This window comes from Ostrea edulis, chromosome 5 (genome assembly GCF_947568905.1).
Source record: "Ostrea edulis chromosome 5, xbOstEdul1.1, whole genome shotgun sequence".
NCBI classification, from domain to species: domain Eukaryota; kingdom Metazoa; phylum Mollusca; class Bivalvia; order Ostreida; family Ostreidae; genus Ostrea; species Ostrea edulis.
This window is the reverse complement of record NC_079168.1, coordinates 57,420,866-57,441,028: the sequence shown is the minus strand read 5'-3', so window position 1 is coordinate 57,441,028 and position 20,163 is coordinate 57,420,866. Positions and strand designations below refer to the sequence as shown.

The window sequence follows — 20,163 nt, the reverse complement described above, 5'->3', positions numbered from 1 at the left end:
CAAATTATTCCTATTTATTACTGAAATGTTTATAATTGAGATTTTCATACAGAAGTTTTCATAGTAGTACTGAAAAGGCATGATGATCCTGTAGGCTTGTAGACAATGACTCAGACAATGAAACAATATGAAATACTAAAGGGCGAGTACAACTCATTATAAATTCTTTTTTTTTTTAAATAATGAGAAACCTAAAGATTTGTAAGTGGGTATAAAATGTGACATTGACGCGGTGAACTTCATGTCACTTCTTTCCTATGACAAAAGCAACAACAGTTATCAATGTGCAGTGCAAATTCTTATTCCAAAATGTTAATGTATACATTATGCAATTCAACAGCAAGAAAGGTTTTATACTGGTCCCCATCTGAAATCCTATCAGAACCACGAACCTGATGAAAAATGCAATAAAATTCAGCAAAAAACAACTACATGTACATATATGTACCAAGGTCGAATACTAGTCGACAAATACTGTTCTTGCACAAATATTACTATTAAGACATTCTCAAAAGGACTTTAACCAGCACAAAATCATTCATCAGTTATCAACTGTACTTTAAGCTAGCAGGGACATTCACCTTGCAAATCTTTCAAATATTTTCTGTAGTTCTCAAACTGCATGACCATCTACTTATCTTTCCGGGGTAAATCCCATCTTATTCTAAATACAGTATATAATTATTATACACTTAAGAAGACAAATTATTCAGACACCTGTCTCAACTTTTGCAATCGAATATTCGAATGTAGACATAAATAAGACACATGTACACCGTAGTAATCAGGAATGATCAATGTGAGGGAAATCGAGTTGCATTTTGGGGGGCTCTACATCATATACACCAGCAATACCTCACACATTACTAAAGAAAACACATTTGATGGATCACCTGTGTTTATTTGATCTTCCAACAGCTCATAAAACTCTCACCATGTACAGGTGCAAAAAGCACATCTTAATTAAGTTGGAAATACACTACAGAATGTAATTAACAAAAAACTGATGATCAATTAACATTACCTGTCAATCTATGTGCATTATGACTGGCACTCCACAAAATTTCATGAACATGCACAGAGAAAATCCACCACCACAGAGAAATGTTGCCGAGCTCATAGACAATTGTAAATTTAATGACAGAAAGAGCTGTTATAACATTTAAATATATTCCCTTAAAGTGTCCTGAGTGTGTGGGCGTTAAGAGAATCGATAGACAGACTGGTACTTTTGTTAAACTATCAACATCAGATGAGTTGTTTTAAAACCCTGCTTATTATCTTGTCAAGGCTACTTAAATTTTATACTTGTATTGAATCAGACCACTGTGAGTCCAGGGGCTATGAAAGTTTTTCGTATGATTAAGCAGAAAATTCAGGACAGACCTGGGGCTATGTCACTCGCCTGTGTAATAAAATGATGCATGCTGTATCTAGCTTTTTAATAGTTGGTTGGTTGTATATCATTTAAGTTCACGATTTAGAAAAAAAAAAAAAATTTATGTTAACATTAAGAATATAACTCATTTAATGATGACATGCAGCCAAAATTTTTACTGAATTCTGAATGCAAGAATAAAAGCTGTACTTTAGCCATAAATCGGTGTTATGTAAACAAAGACTTTTATGTATACAAACAAACCAGTGAAATATCAAATTTGTAATATAAAACATCTTAATTTTGCATAGTCACAAATTCTAACTTTTAGATGGCACATTTTACCCAATGAATGCTTGAAATGTGAAAGATATAATAAACTTAGATCAATATCCATTTCTTTTGAAAATTTCATAAACAATAACATACCGCAATCTTTGTTTACAAAACAAATAATAAACTCTCTAAAATGAGCTTCTGTGATGATGTATAACCTTAATTTTTTATGTGAAATCTTTTAAACACATTAGACAGTAGATTTTGATCATTAAAAGTGAAAAACAAAATTTTGGGGAAAATCGTGGATCAGTCCCTTTAACGTCCCTCTCTAGAACTTTTCACTCATATGCCGGTGAAGGGCTGCAAAATTAATGCCTATGCTCGGTGCCTTTGAGCAGGGAGGGATCTTTATTGTGCCACACCTGCTGTGACATGGGGCCTAGGTTTTTGCAGTCTTATCCAAAGGACCACCCCATGTAGTTGCCTCTTATGACAAGAGGTACTGAGGATCTATTCTAATCCGGATCCCCACGGGCACACAGCGAGAACTTGTGTTATCTTGAATAAAGAGAGTATGGTACTATTACCTTTCAAATTGATGCCAATAAATGACCTTCAAAGCATAAATGTAGATAATACATGTACATATATCATATACATTTAAACAGAGATTCTAGTACATGTAGCAAATGAAATATCCTATCTTTTTCTCTGAGGTACATTAGTTTTAAGTTCAACTCGTGGATTAGTCCATTGCTGTCTTTATTCTGAGTGACATCCTGTATAGAGAATATTACATGCTAAAATCCATATCATATGTCATATCCGCCCCAGTGCTGTCCCATATCAGCCCGAGGGACGAAGACCCAAGGGTTGATATTGGGCCTGATGGCCGATATGACATATATAAAGATTTTGCATAAGGATTTTGCATGTGATATTTTATTTATCATATACTGCACTTTTTCATGCTTAGATATTGTATATGAATGGCATGGTGTTTATGATTCTTTTTTGATATTTGATATGGAGTCCGGGAGCTGATCTTAGAAAATCATGCACATGCAGGTTACTCTTTTTGCATTTTAAATAAGGAATATTTTGGTACATTGATTACATCACTATAGTCAAACCTTGATACCATGATTTCTAGTTTAATGGTAAATCTTTGATACATTAATACTTTCAGGTGTGATTTGGAGATTTTCGCTAATATTCTCCCTCAATGCAATTCATATCTTTGTCTTAAGTTTTAAGTTAATAGTTGTTTATTCTACTTAAACATTGCATTGCATAGACCCTTTAACTATGATAAAAACTTTGATACATTAATCATAATTTATTTTAACTATGATTAAAAACTCTCACACATTGATTTAATTACTACAGTAAAAACTTTGATACATTGATATATCATGGTTAAAACTTTGATACGTACATTGTTATGAGCGCATACATAATTTCCAGCATGATGTGCATTTTTGCACACCAATCTGATATATGCATGTGACATGGGTTTTCATTGATATCGGCTATTGTGATGTCACCCGTATCATGCAGTGCAGAATCTGCATAATCATTATCATGAACAGATCATATGATATACTTTATCATATACTTATATGATAAAGTTTATCATATGATCTGTTCATGATATTGTTGGGAAGATAAAAACTCTTCTTTTCCTGTTTAAGTTCTGACAAGCCACCATCTGCTGTCATCTTGACTGCCACTCTGTAGTGAATATTGCTCTTGTCCAGACTTAATTGTTATACCATCACAATATTTGAAGTACATTGTACTTAAACTCATTTCAATGTTGACCTAGGTGGCATTGAACTTTGTTCACTCTCACTACTGCCAATCTACATCATAATATAACATGTACGTGTTTATGCTTACACAAAACTTGTAATGCTTATCAATATTTGAAAATCCTAAAGAAATATGAATTTAATTCCATATATTCCATAAAAGGCAGAGAACAACAAGAGGCCCATCGTGGACCACATCACTCACCTGAGTCACCTTGGCCCATATTTAAAGATTTTCCCTATACATATTCACATGTAAAACTTTGATCCTATTGTGGCCCCAACCTATGGGAATTAATTTATGCCAGTGTCTTGGGACTTGCGATTGCGATTTAAATACATATGCACCAATTAACTTTTATTCTTTTACAGTAGCAGCTATTACCGTTAAAAGGTAAGTCATACTGTATTTAAATAGGGGCTCTTAATTTTTGAGAGTTGAAAAAAAGTCCCAGGAGTGCTTAAAGGGTAGGGGTGCTCAATAGGATCAATACAGTCATTTGTTATTCTTATGCAAGTTAAAGTCATTACATAGCAATTTTTATGCAAACATTTTACAAGGAACAAGTCCAATTTGTAATGTACATCAGCATGTATTTTCTTAATCAAAATACAGGCACTGCATGTACTAGATCTTCCCTATGTATTTATTGATTGAATATTACATAACATCTCTCTGGAGAATATTTCACTCATATGGAGACGTCACATTGCAGGTGAAGGGCTGCAAAATTTATGGCCTTTGAACAGGGAGGGATCTTTATCATGCCACACCTGCTGTGAAACAGGACCTTGGTTTTTTGCAGTCTCACCCAAAGGACTGCATGCCCCATTTAGTCGCCTTCAACAAGCAAGGGGTACTCAGAGGACCTAGATATTCTAACCCGGATCCCCACAGGATTCCTATGCATTTAAAATTTGCAGTGTGGATACAAGTTTTTTTTTATTTACCAGTCATCTTCATAAAAAAGGGGTAATTAAGTGCCATTACACAAGCACACACCAGCTTATGGTTTCTGTCAAATGCTATAAGGGGTGCATGCAGTGTTATTGCCACCAGTTACCTTTTATGATTAAATTAAGTAATTAATTGATCATCCAATTACTTGACCACACTTTACCAGAGATATGGCTTGGGCAGTGCATGAGCATCAACAGCTTGGGCATCTAGCATCTCATAATTAAATCTTTCTCTTACATTGTCAAGTTTTACATGTGCAATCATTTTTTCCTATCACCACAAAACAAGACAAACTGAAAATATAACTTATATAAAAATTTCTCCAAAAAGGGTCACCATCTTATACGCGGATCGACTTATAAGCGAGTATACAGGAAAACCTTAATGATAACATTCCAAGTACAACAGTTATTCTGACTTATGCGAATAACCTTATAACCATAACACACAATAGTTATTCTGACTTCAGCTATAACAACCTTTAATATATAACCATAACACACAACAGTTATTCTGACTTCAGCTAACAACCTTATAACCATAACACACAACAGTTATTCTGACTTCAGCTAACAACCAATATAACCATAACCATAACACACAACAATTATTCTGACTTAGGCTAACAACCTTATAACCATAACACACAACAGTTATTCTGACTTAGGCTAACACCCTTATAACCATTATAATAACATACATGGGCTGTTCGATATATAATGTGTATTGTACCACAGCACGATAACGCTTTGCACGATTTCGTTGATGATGATACTCTTGAATAGCTCTATTCAATACCTTTCCAACGGCATAAATACGAACCTTCAGCTCCACATAGTTTTAAACTTACGAGATATAGTCATTTAAATAGAGCCAGTTGTTGACCACTGTTGTAAAAATGGTTGGGAAACAGGTTGAGAATATTGAAGAAATTAGAGCTTATATAAAAGTTTGCACAAAACTCGGTCATTCGGTAATGCAGATTTTTACTGAATTGGGGGAAGTCTGTGGGTCTGATAAGGTATTGTACGAGACAGTTCATAGGTGGAGAAAGAAATTTCTGACTGGCACAGCTAGAGTCCGTCAAAGATGCAGCAAAATCTGGCCAACCTGTGACTGTAGTAACAGGTAAGGCAAATGTCTCAAAAGTCAGGGATATAATTGAATGTGATGGCAGATACACAATTCGTGATACTGCCAAAGCTGTTGGCATATCGCTATCGCGGGTGCATTTCATTTTGAAGCGTATTTTGAAAGTACAAAAGATTTCTGCCAGATGGATACGGCATATATTGACAGATGCCCAAAAACGGATACGAGTACAAACCGCTAAACAATTGTTCAAAATGTTTCCCAAATTCAATCAAAGACAATTTGCAAATATTGTTACTGGTGACGAAACATGGATTCACTAGTTTGAACCAGTAAGAAAAATTGGACACAAAATATGGCTAACTAAACACGGTAGAAGGCCTGTAGTTGCCAAAAGAACCATAAGCACAAAGAAGGTTCTTTATTGCATATTCTTCTCATGTGATGGTATAGCCATACAAATTCCGGTGCCGAAGGGCAAAAGTGTTACAGGCCGGTATTACCGAGATGTTATACTAAAAAAGCTCAAGAAATATTATCATAAACCAATGCCCTGTGTCAGGATTTAGGCATGTTCGTCTACTTCAGGATAATGCTCCATCACATACATCTGAGCTTGTGAAGCAATATTTGAAATTGAAGAAAGTTACCGTCTTACCACACCCACCATACTCTCCAGATCTAGCCCCATGTGACTTTTTCCTTTTTCCAAAACTAAATAAGTTCTTATCTGGTCGTCATTACAAGTCCCAACAAGCCCTTGGCTCAGCCATCAGTCAGTGTCTCAGAGGTTTCCCTAAATCAGCGTACCGTGACGCATTCCGAAATGGATTCAGAGATTGAAATTATGTATTTCAAACCTCGGAGAATTTACTTTGAAGGGATGTAATGTTCATTTCACTATTTGAGTCGAATGCTTTTGAGATATCGTAAAATACACATTAGATATCGAACACCCTCGTACAACAGTAATTCTTTCTTAGGCTAACATCCTTAATATAACCATAACCATAACATACAACAGTTATTCTGACCTAGACTAACACCCTTATAATCATAACATACAGCAGTTATTCTGACTTAAGGTAACACCCTTATAACCATAACATGCAACAGTTATTCTGACCTAGACTAACTCTCTTATAACCATAACATACAACAGTTATTCTGACCTAGACTAACTCCCTTATAAGTTATAACCAGAACACACAACAGTTATTCTGACCTAGACTAACACCCTTATAATCATAACATACAACAGTTATTCTGACCTAGACTAACTCCCTTATAACCATAACATACAACAGTTATTCTGACCTAGACTAACTCTCTTATAACCATAACATACAACAGTTATTCTGACCTAGACTAACACCCTTATAACCATAACATACAACAGTTATTCTGACCTAAGTAACACCCTTATAACCATAACATACAACAGTTATTCTGACCTAGACTAACACCCTTATAACCATAACATACAACAGTTATTCTGACCTCGACTAACTCTCTTATAACCATAACATACAACAGTTATTCTGACCTCGACTAACTCTCTTATAACCATAACATACATCAGTTATTCTGACCTAAGTAACACCCTTATAACCATAACATACAACAGTTATTCTGACCTAGACTAACACCCTTATAACCATAACATACAACAGTTATTCTGACCTCGACTAACTCTCTTATAACCATAACATACAACAGTTATTCTGACCTCGACTAACTCCCTTATAACCATAACATACAACAGTTATTCTGACCTAAGTAACACCCTTATAACCATAACATACAACAATTATGACAGCACCACGCACGAGGTAATGGCGCCCTCCCCCTAATGACAGAGACGAGAACTGACATTAAAAGACAAAGTTCAATTAATCGATGAATTCGATACATTCTTGGAATGAAACAAAATCGGCAACAATCCCGTTATGTTTTCCAAAAGCAGGGTTTCCCCTCGTGGACTTCTCGGAGCTCTCTGACGAGCCAGACAGTAATGATATGCAGTTAGTTAGCACAACTCGCCATGTCCAGTCGATCACTCGGCATTGTATTAGTTTCCGTTTCACAAATTGAGACAAATGAAAGCGATACATTTACAATGAACGATGGGAAAGACAAATTTTAAACGAACACAACACAAACTTGACGAACGTACATAATGTAGCACTTGATAACGGCAATGATGTAGACGAAATCGACAATTTACCAACAGAAAATTGCGCGAATAATTCCCAGATTTTAAACTGTTTAATAAAAATTGAAACTTTTTCAAATGAGCACTACAATAAAACACTGACATTTATATTTTTACATTTTGAATTCTTTTGTGATAAATGTATATTAAAACGTTAGCAATCATTACACATGTATGCATAGATAGTGAATACAAGGGAAGCAACTCTCATTCTTGTCACCATTCTACACTCCGGACTCTGTGCAAACCGGCCAATTTCTTTGGAACCACACATAGTCGGTTTAGACAGATTATACTGTACATAAAATCAGTGCTATTGAATGGTGTAATTGTGCCAAAATTTCCTTGAAATTAAAATCTGATTTAATTAAAGTACACCCCACAACCTTTCAACAACAAAAAAAACCCAAACATTTTAATTCCCATTTTGAAGACTGTGTTAATAATACATCAAATACTCTCTTCACCAATACATTTGTCTGAAAAGTTTCCTTTTCTAATGCATTACATTTAACATGTGAGTATACAGAATTTTAAACAATTGTTAAACATAAATAATGCAGTGTATCAGTACATTATCAGCATATTTTACATTTGCATACAAAGTTCCACCGTACTTTACTCAAAAGCTTCCGTTCTTTTACCACTGTCTCCAATAAATTCTAGTTTTATGACACTTAGCGAGCTGTGGCTTATAGACATTTCATATATCACTTTCACAAGTTCAAGGGCAAATCAAATATCTTCATACATATAATGTAGTTTGCCCACCTTGATTTACAATTGGTATATTGTACGTAAACAGGGGAACATTTTATTTTTAAATGTCTGCCAAATATTCAAATAATATGTAGATATACTCCCTATTTGCATTTTGTTCATAAAACTGAAAGGACAATTTTATACCACTTTTTAACTGCAGGGGCTTTATACACTGACTTGCCTTAAAACACATATTCAGCTAATGCCCCGGCCATAACCATGTTAACCAGAAATTTAATTCTGAAAATTCAAAATCAATTTACGTAATGTAACAATATATCACTTAGTCTAAATGAACATGATGAAAAGCATATAATTTCAAAGCAAATTGTTTTTAATTGGTATCTTCTGGAATGCTTTCATAGGTACCTGGATAGATCTATATTTAAGGTAGATCTATACTCGGCCTTAAATGGACTCGATCATGAAAAAATTGCCTTTACATGATAAATATATATTCCAGTAATAGATAGACATTGAAAAATATATATGTTGACATGCTATTTTCGTTGTTATTGCTTCTCAAAAGTAAGCACCCCATCAACATTAAGGAAAATGCACTCCTCCTTCTTTATTTTTCTTAATAATTATTATTTTCCCAAACAAATGGGCTGTAATAAGCAACATAGACTATATACCCTTTATTTAATGGTATGTAATCATATATACTAATAAATTGGAATAAATATTTTCATAATGTACACTTTGTGAGCCCAAACATGTTAACAGAAATACTGTAGGAAATACCATTTGACGTCAATATTGGTCTTTTCCCTAATTTTTATGGACTAAACTCTGAATTAATTGGTTTTAATCTACATATTATTATCTTAAAATAAGGATTTGAGTAAGAAAATCATATGTTTACATATTATTTTAGAAGCTATCAGCTCTACAACAAGTACACCCCCCTCCCTAAAATCTTGAAAAATTATACATTATCATATCATCGTGAAGTTTGAGCATATTTACAACCTTGGATAATAATTTGAACTATTCTAAACTATAACTATTATAAGATACATGTGGTTTACAATTAAATTTTACATTTTATCTAAAAAAAAATATTCTAGAGAAGGCTTTGCACAATGTAAATGTAAAACGAAAGTAACAAACTGAATTTTGATGATTTTGCTTATATGATCAATGCATAAGTGTAATGTGTGATATATCTTATATCCTGAGACAAAGTTTTCTATGAATCTCTACAGGTCATGAAATCATTTACATGTACATAAATTGGATGCATGTTATACATGTTACATGTACATGTACAATACTTACACCGGTCTAAGTAGATGCAATCTCAATAAGAAACTAATAGATGCCGCCCCAATAATTTTGAAAAAGGAGAGAGGATGAGGAAAAAATGACAATTTCATGACGGTCGGTGAAATAAAACAAATTATTTGCAGCTGATCTTTGAAGCTTGCGTCAATATCAGTAACATTGTAGCAGCGAACACAACTACGATATGTGAACTTTTCTTTTTTACATGAGCGTACCATGTATTTGTTGATGATAATTTGGAACCTATAATGTATTTTAACCCGGATCCTCACAAAAGAAATATCATCATGATGCTCGTGGAAATCTGAATTGGTCTGACCTTCCCCCTCCCCTTTCCCATCTGTCTCCCCCACTTTCTGATGCCCCGCAATTCCATATGTTGAACATTTGAATCATAGTAAAACTTTTACATACAGGAATAGTCAATGTACACTGAATGTCTCACGAACATCTACAATGTAATTGACACACCCCCATCCACCAAAATGTTAATTGTTTGTTCTCCAACCGATTTTTTTTTTGTCTAAAGCTATAATCATCTCTATCTCCCCCTTGTTTAAATTAAAACCCACAAGATATCAACTTAAAATTTGACTGATAAGATGATAAGAACAACCAGGAAGGAATTGATATCGAATATTCATATCTCGTATCGTCATGTTAAAATCAAATAGATATCGTTAAAATATCACATTTCGGAAAACGGAAGCGTGGTTTCGCATTTACATTTGATGGTGACGTAGGCCGAGTATAGGTCTACTTTAATATGGTTTAGAATTTATGACAGAACAAAAAGCTGTTTTCTGGAAAACATGCCATGATGAAGCTGGAAGAGATCATATTGCAAACTTCAAAGCCTACCTTTTAATTCTCTATCACAAAGGTACCAACATTTAATTAAAATACAGTTGATGCCATCCCATTCCTTTCAATCTACTGATTATCTGTTATAATTCCTTTCAATCTATGAAGGCCAATGCTTCCAGACCTGCTGAGTCAGCATATTTATATTTTTACTTGTTGTCAGTCCACCTCAGATTCACTAGCTATTTAATTTGGTCTTATTGAATGAAACCTTAATTAATTTGAAGAATTTCTGATGCACTCAGTCTATGTACATTTAGATTTCCTTGAGACTGAAGAATTATACAGCATGTGTATGGACACAGATGAATTTTACAGACATCTCTTGATGCCTCAATGGCCTTCTACAGTTCTTTTATTGCTGAATCCAACTGTGAACATCATTATATTCTAATACATGTATTTAGAAATGTATTTGACCATCTCTTCCTCTTATGAGAATATGAGAAAACTTGGCTTCTGAATAAAAAATCAATGGATGTCTCCATTTTATGCCTAAGGAAGTCAATGATCTGGACTATAGATTACAGGAATCCCGCACTTTCCTTCACGTCTTATGGAATACAATATCGAATAATTGCATTCCCAGTTGTAAAATTGATATAGCTATATTTATTTTAAAAATGCATTATTAACAGGGATTGTAAACGGTCACACTTGACATTTCTACTGTTGAGGATGACACATACAGATTGATCTTATTTGTCTAGAACTCTCTCCAAATACATGAAAAAGAAATGCATCAACCAGTTATAATCAAAAATATGATTCAGTCACACAGAGGAGAAAGAGATCTTGCTGCAGTAATTCATTTTAAGTCATAAGAGTTGCTGATAATCAAACTAATTAAAAATGTTCCCGGCAATCATACTAACCATAAACAATCAAATAAAAGAATATCTCAAAATGTAACATTAATCAGAAACATATCATTGGCCCAGTAATATACTAGTAAACCAGACATGAGTAATCTGAACACCTCCAATGGAGGCAGATCTGCACTGGGAGGAGTCCTACATTACTGGGAGGAGTCCTACATTGCTGGGAGGAGTCCTGCATCACTGGGAGGAGTCCTACATTACTGGGAGGAATCCTACATTACTGGGAGGAGTCCTACATTCTATATTACTGGGAGGAGTCCTACATTACTGTGAGGGGTCATACATTCTATATTACTGGGAGGAGTCCTACATTACTGGGAGGAGTCCTACATTCTATATTACTGGGAGGAGTCCTACATTACTGGGAGGGGTCATACATTCTATATTACTGGGAGGAGTCCTACATTACTGGGAGGTGTCCTACATTCTATATTACTGGGAGAAGTCCTACATTACTTGGATGAGTCCTGCATTCAACATTACTGGGAGGAGTCCTACATTACTGGGAGGAGTCCTACATTCTATATTACTGAGAGGAGTCATACATTACTGGGAGGAGTCCTACATTCTATATTACTGGGAGGAGTCCTACATTACTGGGAGGGGTCATACATTCTATATTACTGGGAGGAGTCATACATTACTGGGAGGAGTCCTACATTCTATATTACTGGGAGGAGTCCTACATTACTGGGAGGAGTCCTACATTTTATATTACTGAGAGGAGTCCTACATTACTGGGAGGGGTCCTACATTCTATATTACTGGGAGAAGTCCTACATTACATGGAGGAGTCCTACATTCAACATTACTGGGAGGAGTCCTACATTACTGGGAGGAGTCCTACATTCTACATTATTGAGAGGAGTCCTACATTACTGGGAGGAGTCCTACATTCTACATTATTGAGAGGAGTACTACATTATTGGGAGGAGTCCTACATTACTGGAAGGAGTCCTAAATTACTGGGAGGAGTCCTACATTCTATATTACTGGGAGGAGTCCTACATTACTGGGAGGAATCCTACATTTTACATTACTGGGAGGAGTCCTACATTACTGGGAGGAGTCCTACATTCTATATTACTGGGAGGAGTCCTACATTACAGGGAGGAGTCCTACATTACTGGGAGGAGTCCTACATTATGCCTGCAGGACTACACTCTGACTGGGAGCAGGCCTATAACCTATAATGGGAGCAAATCTCCATTGGATTGGAAGCATATCATATACCTATAACTTGGGTGCAGACCTACACTGATGGCAAACTTACAAATCAGGAGCAGACCTACAAATTGGGAACTGCGACCTACAATGAGAACAAACTTCCAAATTAGGAGCAGACTGTAGGAGCAGAACTACGCCTACAATAAATGCTGGCATATCTAGTATGATCCACTGGGAGCACACCTACACTCATCGATGACCTACACTTGGAGCAGACTAAGTCCTACATGTATAATGGGAGCAAACCTTCATTGGAAGCATACTTGGGGTGTACCAATACAGCTGATTCAGAAGCATATTGTGATATATCATGATACATTAAGACTGTATCGTGATACAGTATAATTTGTCCAAACCGGCCTCTGAGTACTCCGGCACTCTGTCAATTCCAGCCACAAAATATAGTCCCTAACATTTCTTTAACAAATCCTTTATCAATAATTCCCTGTACTCTGGATACTGCGTATTCTGTATATCGGCCGGCTTACACAGTCCCAACTGCTATCAATTAACTTTAATTATCCTGTTTAAACTGGCCGATCGATGATACACCACCCTAATTGTATTCGGTGTACACAAGGTCCCAACTGCTCGTAATTAGCTCTAATTATCGCATTTAAACCAGCCACCCCACGATGACCAACCTGTCGGTATTCGGCCGATCATATGCGGTGTACACAAAGGGTGTCGCAAGGGAAGCCACCGGTAAATAAAAGAGTGCAACTGGCGATGAGTTGCAATCAGTTTAAAATAAAACCTGATTTTTAGGGGGTGCACTTTTCAATTTCATTACCACACACGAGGTAATGGCACCCTCCCCCTAACGACAGAGACGAGAACTGACATTAAAAGACAAAGTTCAATTAATCGATGAATTCGATACATTCTTGGAATGAAACAAAATCGGCAACAATCCCGCTATGTTTTTCAAAAGCAGGGTTTCCCCTCATAGACTTCTCACAACTCTACGGCAAATCAGACAGTGATGATATGCAGTTAGTTAGCACAACTCGCCATGTCTGGTCGATCACTCGGCATTACATCAGTTTCCGTTTCACAAATTGAGACAGTTGAAAGCGATACATTTACAATGAAAGCTGGAAAAGACAAATTTTAGACGAACACAACACAAACTTGACAAACGTACATAATGTAGCACTTGAAAACGGCGATGATGTAGACAAAATTGACAAATTACCAACAGAAAATTGCGCGAATAATTCCTAGATTTTAAACTGTATAATAAAAATTCTGCACTCCGGACTCTGTGCAAACCGGCCAATTTCTTTGGAACCACACATAGCCGGTGTAGACAGATTATACTGTATATCACTTTCATGATTTATTCAGTAATTTGTGCTTTTCTGTTCTGGAATGATACAGTGTACTTATCTTAATATGCTAAGAGAAGACATATATATAATAAATACACTCTGAAACACAATAATAAATAACACAAGTAAATAAAGAAAATTCCTTTATCAAATTCGTTATTTAATTCAAAATGGCTATTATGTATAAAACATACTTTAGATTCATCAGGATACAGCAATATTTTCATGTCCCAGAACCCGATAAACAAAAAGTGGTTAAATGAAAGTGTGAAACGTAGATTGTTTGACCAATTTCAGCAAACCTGGAAATTTGATGTCTCAAATTCTCCAAAGGGATTAAACTGTAGAATATTTAAAGAAAACTTTGGCTTTGAAGATCATTTAGATAAATTAGATACCAACGACAGAATAACTTTTTGTCGACTTAGAACTTGTAACCATAAATTAGTAATAGAAACTGGTAAATGGCAAAATGTTGAAAGAAATGAATGAAAATGCATTTTTTGTGACAAAAATGACTTAGGAGATGAGTTTCATTATATTTAAGTTTGTCCACACTTACGTTTGTACAGAAATCGTTTTATTTAATTTGAAAAAATATTATGTTTTGTTTTTTCTTTCTTCTTTTTTCCTTTTCTCTTTTGTTATACTCTGGATACTGACTTTGTGTATTGTATACTGTAGTATTTGTATTTCTCTATATCTTTTGTTCTACTCTGGATACTGACTTTGTGTATTGTATACTGTAGTATTTGTATTTCTCTATACCTTTTGTTCTACTCTGGATACTGACTTTGTGTATTGTATACTGTAGTATTTGTATTTCTCTATACCTTTTGTTCTACTCTGGATACTGACTTTGTGTATTGTATACTGTAGTATTTGTATTTCTCTATACCTTTTTGTACATTGGTTTATGAGAATAAATCATCAGTTATGGTTATTTGTTTAAACAGTTTTGTTCTTATAAACAAACATTAAATGACGAGTATATTATATATATTGTGGCACACAGGTTTTCATACCGTAATACGATACAATTTTTTGTGCAATGCGGTTAGCTTTTATATTGTTACACCCCAAAACATACCATATATCTATGATTTAGAAGAAGGCCTACACTGGGAGCAGACCTACTCTTGGTGAAGACCTAACTTGAAGCATACCAAGGAAACCTAGAATGGAACCAGATTTACACTGGGAGCAGAACTAGACTGGTTATAGACCTACGGTGAAAGCAGGCCTAGAGGATTAGGATGAGAGTAGACCTATAGGATGAGAGCAGTTCTAGAGGATGAAAGCCGACTTATAGGATGAGAGCAGACCTATAGGATGATAGCAGACCTATAGGATGAGAGCAGACTTATAGGATGAGAGCAGACCTATAAGATGAGGGTAGACCTATAGGATGAGAGTAGACCTATAGGATGAGAGCAGACCTATAGGATGAGAGCAGATCTGTAAGATGAGAGCAGACTTATAGGATGAGAGCAGACCTATAGGATGAGAGCAGACCTATAGGATGAGAGTAGACCTATAGGATGAGAGCAGACCTATAGGATGAGAGCAGACCTGGAATAACGGTACACAGACACTGTGAGCAGACCTACAATGAGAGTAGACTTTCTATGTCAACAGACTTCTAATCCAGGTAGTACAACAGAGATGTGTACTATGGGTACAAAGAGAAAGTATTTTGAGGAAAATGAAGTTTATGAATGTGTTATCAACACAGTACAAATCCAGCAATTGAAGGACTAGGACATAGAGTAAATATACGCTTAATCTAAAACACATGGGCCACAACGCTCACCTTATTCATACAGAGATAAAGCCTCACAACTTTGAGACTTTAAGTAGTGTACAACTTGAGTTTCTATCATTCAATTGAAAATACTATTGTACCCCAACTCTGATCCTAGGTCTGAAAGGATTGAACAAAATCAAATCTACACTACATCTAGGTGTTTGCATACTCCAACAAGTTAAAGCCTCGGTTAACGTCCCTTATATAAGCGGTACCAAGGCTAAAGTATCTCGCTGTGAACCTCTACCATGCTAAAGTGGGCATCTTGCTGTGAACCTCTACCATGCTGGAGTGGGTATATCGCTGTGAACCACTAGCATGTTGGAGTGGGTGTCTAGCTGTGAACCTCTAGCATGCTGAAGTGGGTATCTCGTTGTGAACCTCTAGCATGTTGGAGTGGGTGTCTAGCTGTGAACCTCTAGCATGTTGGAGTGGGTGTCTCAATCTGAACCTCTAGCATGTTGGAGTGGGTATCTTGCTGTGAACCTCTAGCATGTTGGAGTGGGTGTCTCACTGTGAACCTCTAGCATGTTGGAGTGGGTATCTCACTGTGAACCTCTAGCATCTAGCATGTTGGAGTGGGTATCTCACTGTGAACCTCTAGCATCTAGCATGTTGGAGTGGGTATCTCACTGTGAACCTCTAGCATGTTGGAGTGGGTATCTCACTGTGAACCTCTAGCATGTTGGAGTGGGTATCTCACTGTGAACCTCTAGCATCTAGCATGTTGGAGTGGGTATCTCACTGTGAACCTCTAGCATCTAGCATGTTGGAGTGGGTGTCTCACTGTGAACCTCTAGCATGTTGGAGTGGGTGTCTCACTCTGAACCTCTAGCATGTTGGAGTGGGTATCTTGCTGTGAACCTCTAGCATGTTGGAGTGGGTATCTCACTGTGAACCTCTAGCATCTAGCATGTTGGAGTGGGTATCTCACTGTGAACCTCTAGCATCTAGCATGTTGGAGTGGGTATCTCACTGTGAACCTCTAGCATGTTGGAGTGGGCATCTCACTGTGAACCTCTAGCATCTAGCATGTTGGAGTGGGTATCTCACTGTGAACCTCTAGCATGTTGGAGTGGGTATCTCGCTGTGAACCTCTAGCATGCTGAAGTGAGTATCTCAGTGTGAACCTCTAGCATGTTGGAGTGGGTGTCTAGCTGTGAACCTTTAGCATGTTAGAGTGGGTATCTCACTGTGAACCTCTAGCATGTTGGAGTGGGTATCTCACTGTGAACCTCTAGCATGTTGGAGTGGGTATCTCACTGTGAACCTCTAGCATCTAGCATGTTGGAGTGGGTATCTCACTGTGAACCTCTAGCATCTAGCATGTTGGAGTGGGTATCTCACTGTGAACCTCTACCATGCTGAAGTGGGTGTTTGCATATCTATATACCCTTGTAGTTCAGCAGAAGATCAGGACCCAGTTGCACAAAGGTTAGTTAACTTTAACTGACAGTTAACTTACCATTAACTTGAACACTTATATGGTGTTAACTTGACGTTAACTATCAGTTAAACTGAACTAACTTTCGTGCAACTGGCCCCTGTAATGATATTCCCTACATATTCTTATATAAAAGTTAATCCCTCATTCAGGTCCCTCCCTGACCCCTGGGAAACTTGAATTTATACTATCTAGGGAAGGCTTCATGCAAGTTTTCATTTTCCAGGCTAGTGGCTAATTTAACGGACGACCTGTATTTAAACATCTCGTCCTTTTTCATATTTTCTCTGCTTGGAAGTGATGCCTTCTCAAATGATTAAACTCAAATTCCCTGAAACCAAGAATACTGAGAGGCAAATTACATTGAAATTGGCCAAGTGGTTCTGGAGAAGAATTTGAAAATGTGAAAAATTTATTAAGACAGACTACAGGCAAATTTTGAGAAGAAAATCTCATCTGAGCCTCACTAAAAAGGGAAGTGGAAGCAAGCACACTGCGATTGTATGACACATAGAGAGAAAACCACCCGGAGTTCAGAAAATTCTATATGCTGAATTCTCACCCAAATCCTCATACACAGTTCCACACTTCACGTTTATAGTCAGTGCTTTTTAGGAAATTTATTTATGAATACTGAATAAGCTATTATACACACTACATCGATGCTGCTAATTTGGCAGAGGCAAAACTAATCTGGTACAAAATCAATTTTCCTGCACATAAGTGTTATCCACAATGGTCAACTGCCTGCTGTCACACAATAAATATAATAGCCTAAATCCTCAGCAAATTTGTCACAAAATGCTGTTTACAAGTGGCACGTCACAGAATCAGTATATCAAAAATTGACATTTTTCAGTTTCCACTCTTAAAACAGTGGCATCTTTATCTTCAATAATACATGTATGTAAGTATGTAAAACTTATCAATACATGCATTGATATAAATAATACACAGGGGGTTTGTGTGTATCTAGCAACAGCTATTTTATATACAGTCAATGACATGATAATCTCGCTTATATATCTAAGTCTTAATTTGAAATATTTGTCATTCACACTTTTCATTTAGTACTGCATTTGTCACTGCATGTGTATATCAACGTATTTATTTAAAAAATTTCAGCTACATACAAACTTATACATCCTAAAATCAATGTAGTAATCTTCAAAACCTGATAATTTATATATTGTGACAATTACCATATAGAGCACAGTTTATAGATGTATGAAATGCAGCATGCATATTGATAGATATATTGATCTAATATATATGCGGTCAGTCAATTGGCCAGAGCTCAGTCCTAGAACACCTGACTAGAGATTCCGGAAACCTAGGTTTGAATCCAGGTCTGATCCACTACATATTTTCCTTCCTGTTAGAACTGATGCCACACCCTGGGTTTGACAGGTGAGTATTTCTCCCGTCTGAGCTACAGTTTCAGCAGTAATGCTTTTATTCTGTTATGGCATGTGTAACAAGAAGGGAGAAAATGCATGATCAGCATCGGCCCAGACTAGGATTTGAACCTGGGCCCCCTAAATCTCTAGTCAGGTGCTCTACCAACTGCTTAGTTATGTGGCCTCTGGTGATCGAACCGTCTGACAGCTACATGTATGTTTTTGTTTTCATTCTTTATTATATTTCATCTTATTTTATTTTACTTTTATATCTTTTTTCCTGTATTGAGGTAGATGTTAACTGATGCCCTTGCTTGGAGGAGTAGTGAGAGTACCTACCAGGAGATAACGATCCTGGGTTGTGTGTCTTTGGAAGTGAAAATCTTTAAGGAGGGAGGAAATCGGAGGGTCAACCAGATTTGATTGCCAGTGGCAAGATAGCTCAGTTGATAACTTAGTAAAGCACCTTTAATGCAAAAGAGAGAGAGAGAGAGAGAGAGAGAGAGAGAGAGAGAGAGAGAGAGAGAGAGAGAGAGAGAGCCCAGATTTGAATCCTGGTCTTGTCCATTGCATTTTCTCCCTTCCTCTTAAAAGTGAAAGCTCCAGTGTTACTCTCAGAGTTTTAATTTCTTTATTATGAAGGCAACGATTTTAGCTAGCATATTCCTCTTTGCAACAGTTTTGTACATATACATGTACTATGAAGATGGAACATCAGTATATGTCATTACCAAATTAAATGCAAGAGATCTAATCCTTCCAATTTCCCCAACATTTCAGCTCCCTGACACATGCATTGGACAGTGACTGACTGAAAGCCTTCATAAAGTTAGTAAATGAATAATAGCATATGTTCTGAATGTTATCTAGAATAGTACTTAAACTAATAAATTAGAAATTTGGACTGTGAGAAAGAAGTGATCACAAACATGAGTGATCTCTTTTTGATCTCCAAGAAACCCTGTTCCTATTTCAAGGATTTCAAGGATTCAGCCATTCAGTAAGTGAAATTACCAGCACAATTGTCAACTCAGCTGCTCATTAAACGCCTAATCCATCAAGACACTCAAACAACTGAAATTTCAACAAATGAAGAAAATTTGGATTTGCTGATAAAGCCTGCTGCAGATTCACACAGTGCACAATGAAGATGTATCTCAAAATATTTGTTATATTGTCTGAATCTGACATTTAAAAACTGTATGCATGCCGTTGAAAGCGATCATTTTCTTACAGCATGCCAAAGTTTCAATAATGTTCACGTTTGCTGTGTTCCAAATACATTATAAATGTTTATCAATTTTATGTTGATTTATTGCAGAACTTTGCAAAAATTCCTTAACTCATTAAATCGCCATTCTCACTATAAAGATAAAATACTGCAATTCCTGAATATTTGTCTCATATTGCCTAAA

The 20,163-nt window shown here is 36.2% G+C and overlaps 1 protein-coding gene across 12 annotated transcripts in view; it reads right to left on the bottom strand.

Moving 5' to 3' along the window:
* Positions 1 to 20,163, bottom strand: part of LOC125649606 (protein dispatched homolog 1-like) — a 54,369-nt gene that overhangs the window by 31,457 nt on the left and 2,749 nt on the right. For 6 of the 12 annotated variants that reach the window (XM_056164920.1, XM_056164918.1, XM_056164919.1 and 3 more), the window contains exon 1: positions 1,025 to 1,162. The exons of the other annotated variants lie outside the window; for them this stretch is intronic. The gene's annotated coding sequence lies outside the window, so the exon portion shown is untranslated. Of the gene's footprint in view, positions 1 to 1,024; positions 1,163 to 20,163 lie in introns of those variants that run through there. 12 annotated transcript variants of the gene reach the window in all.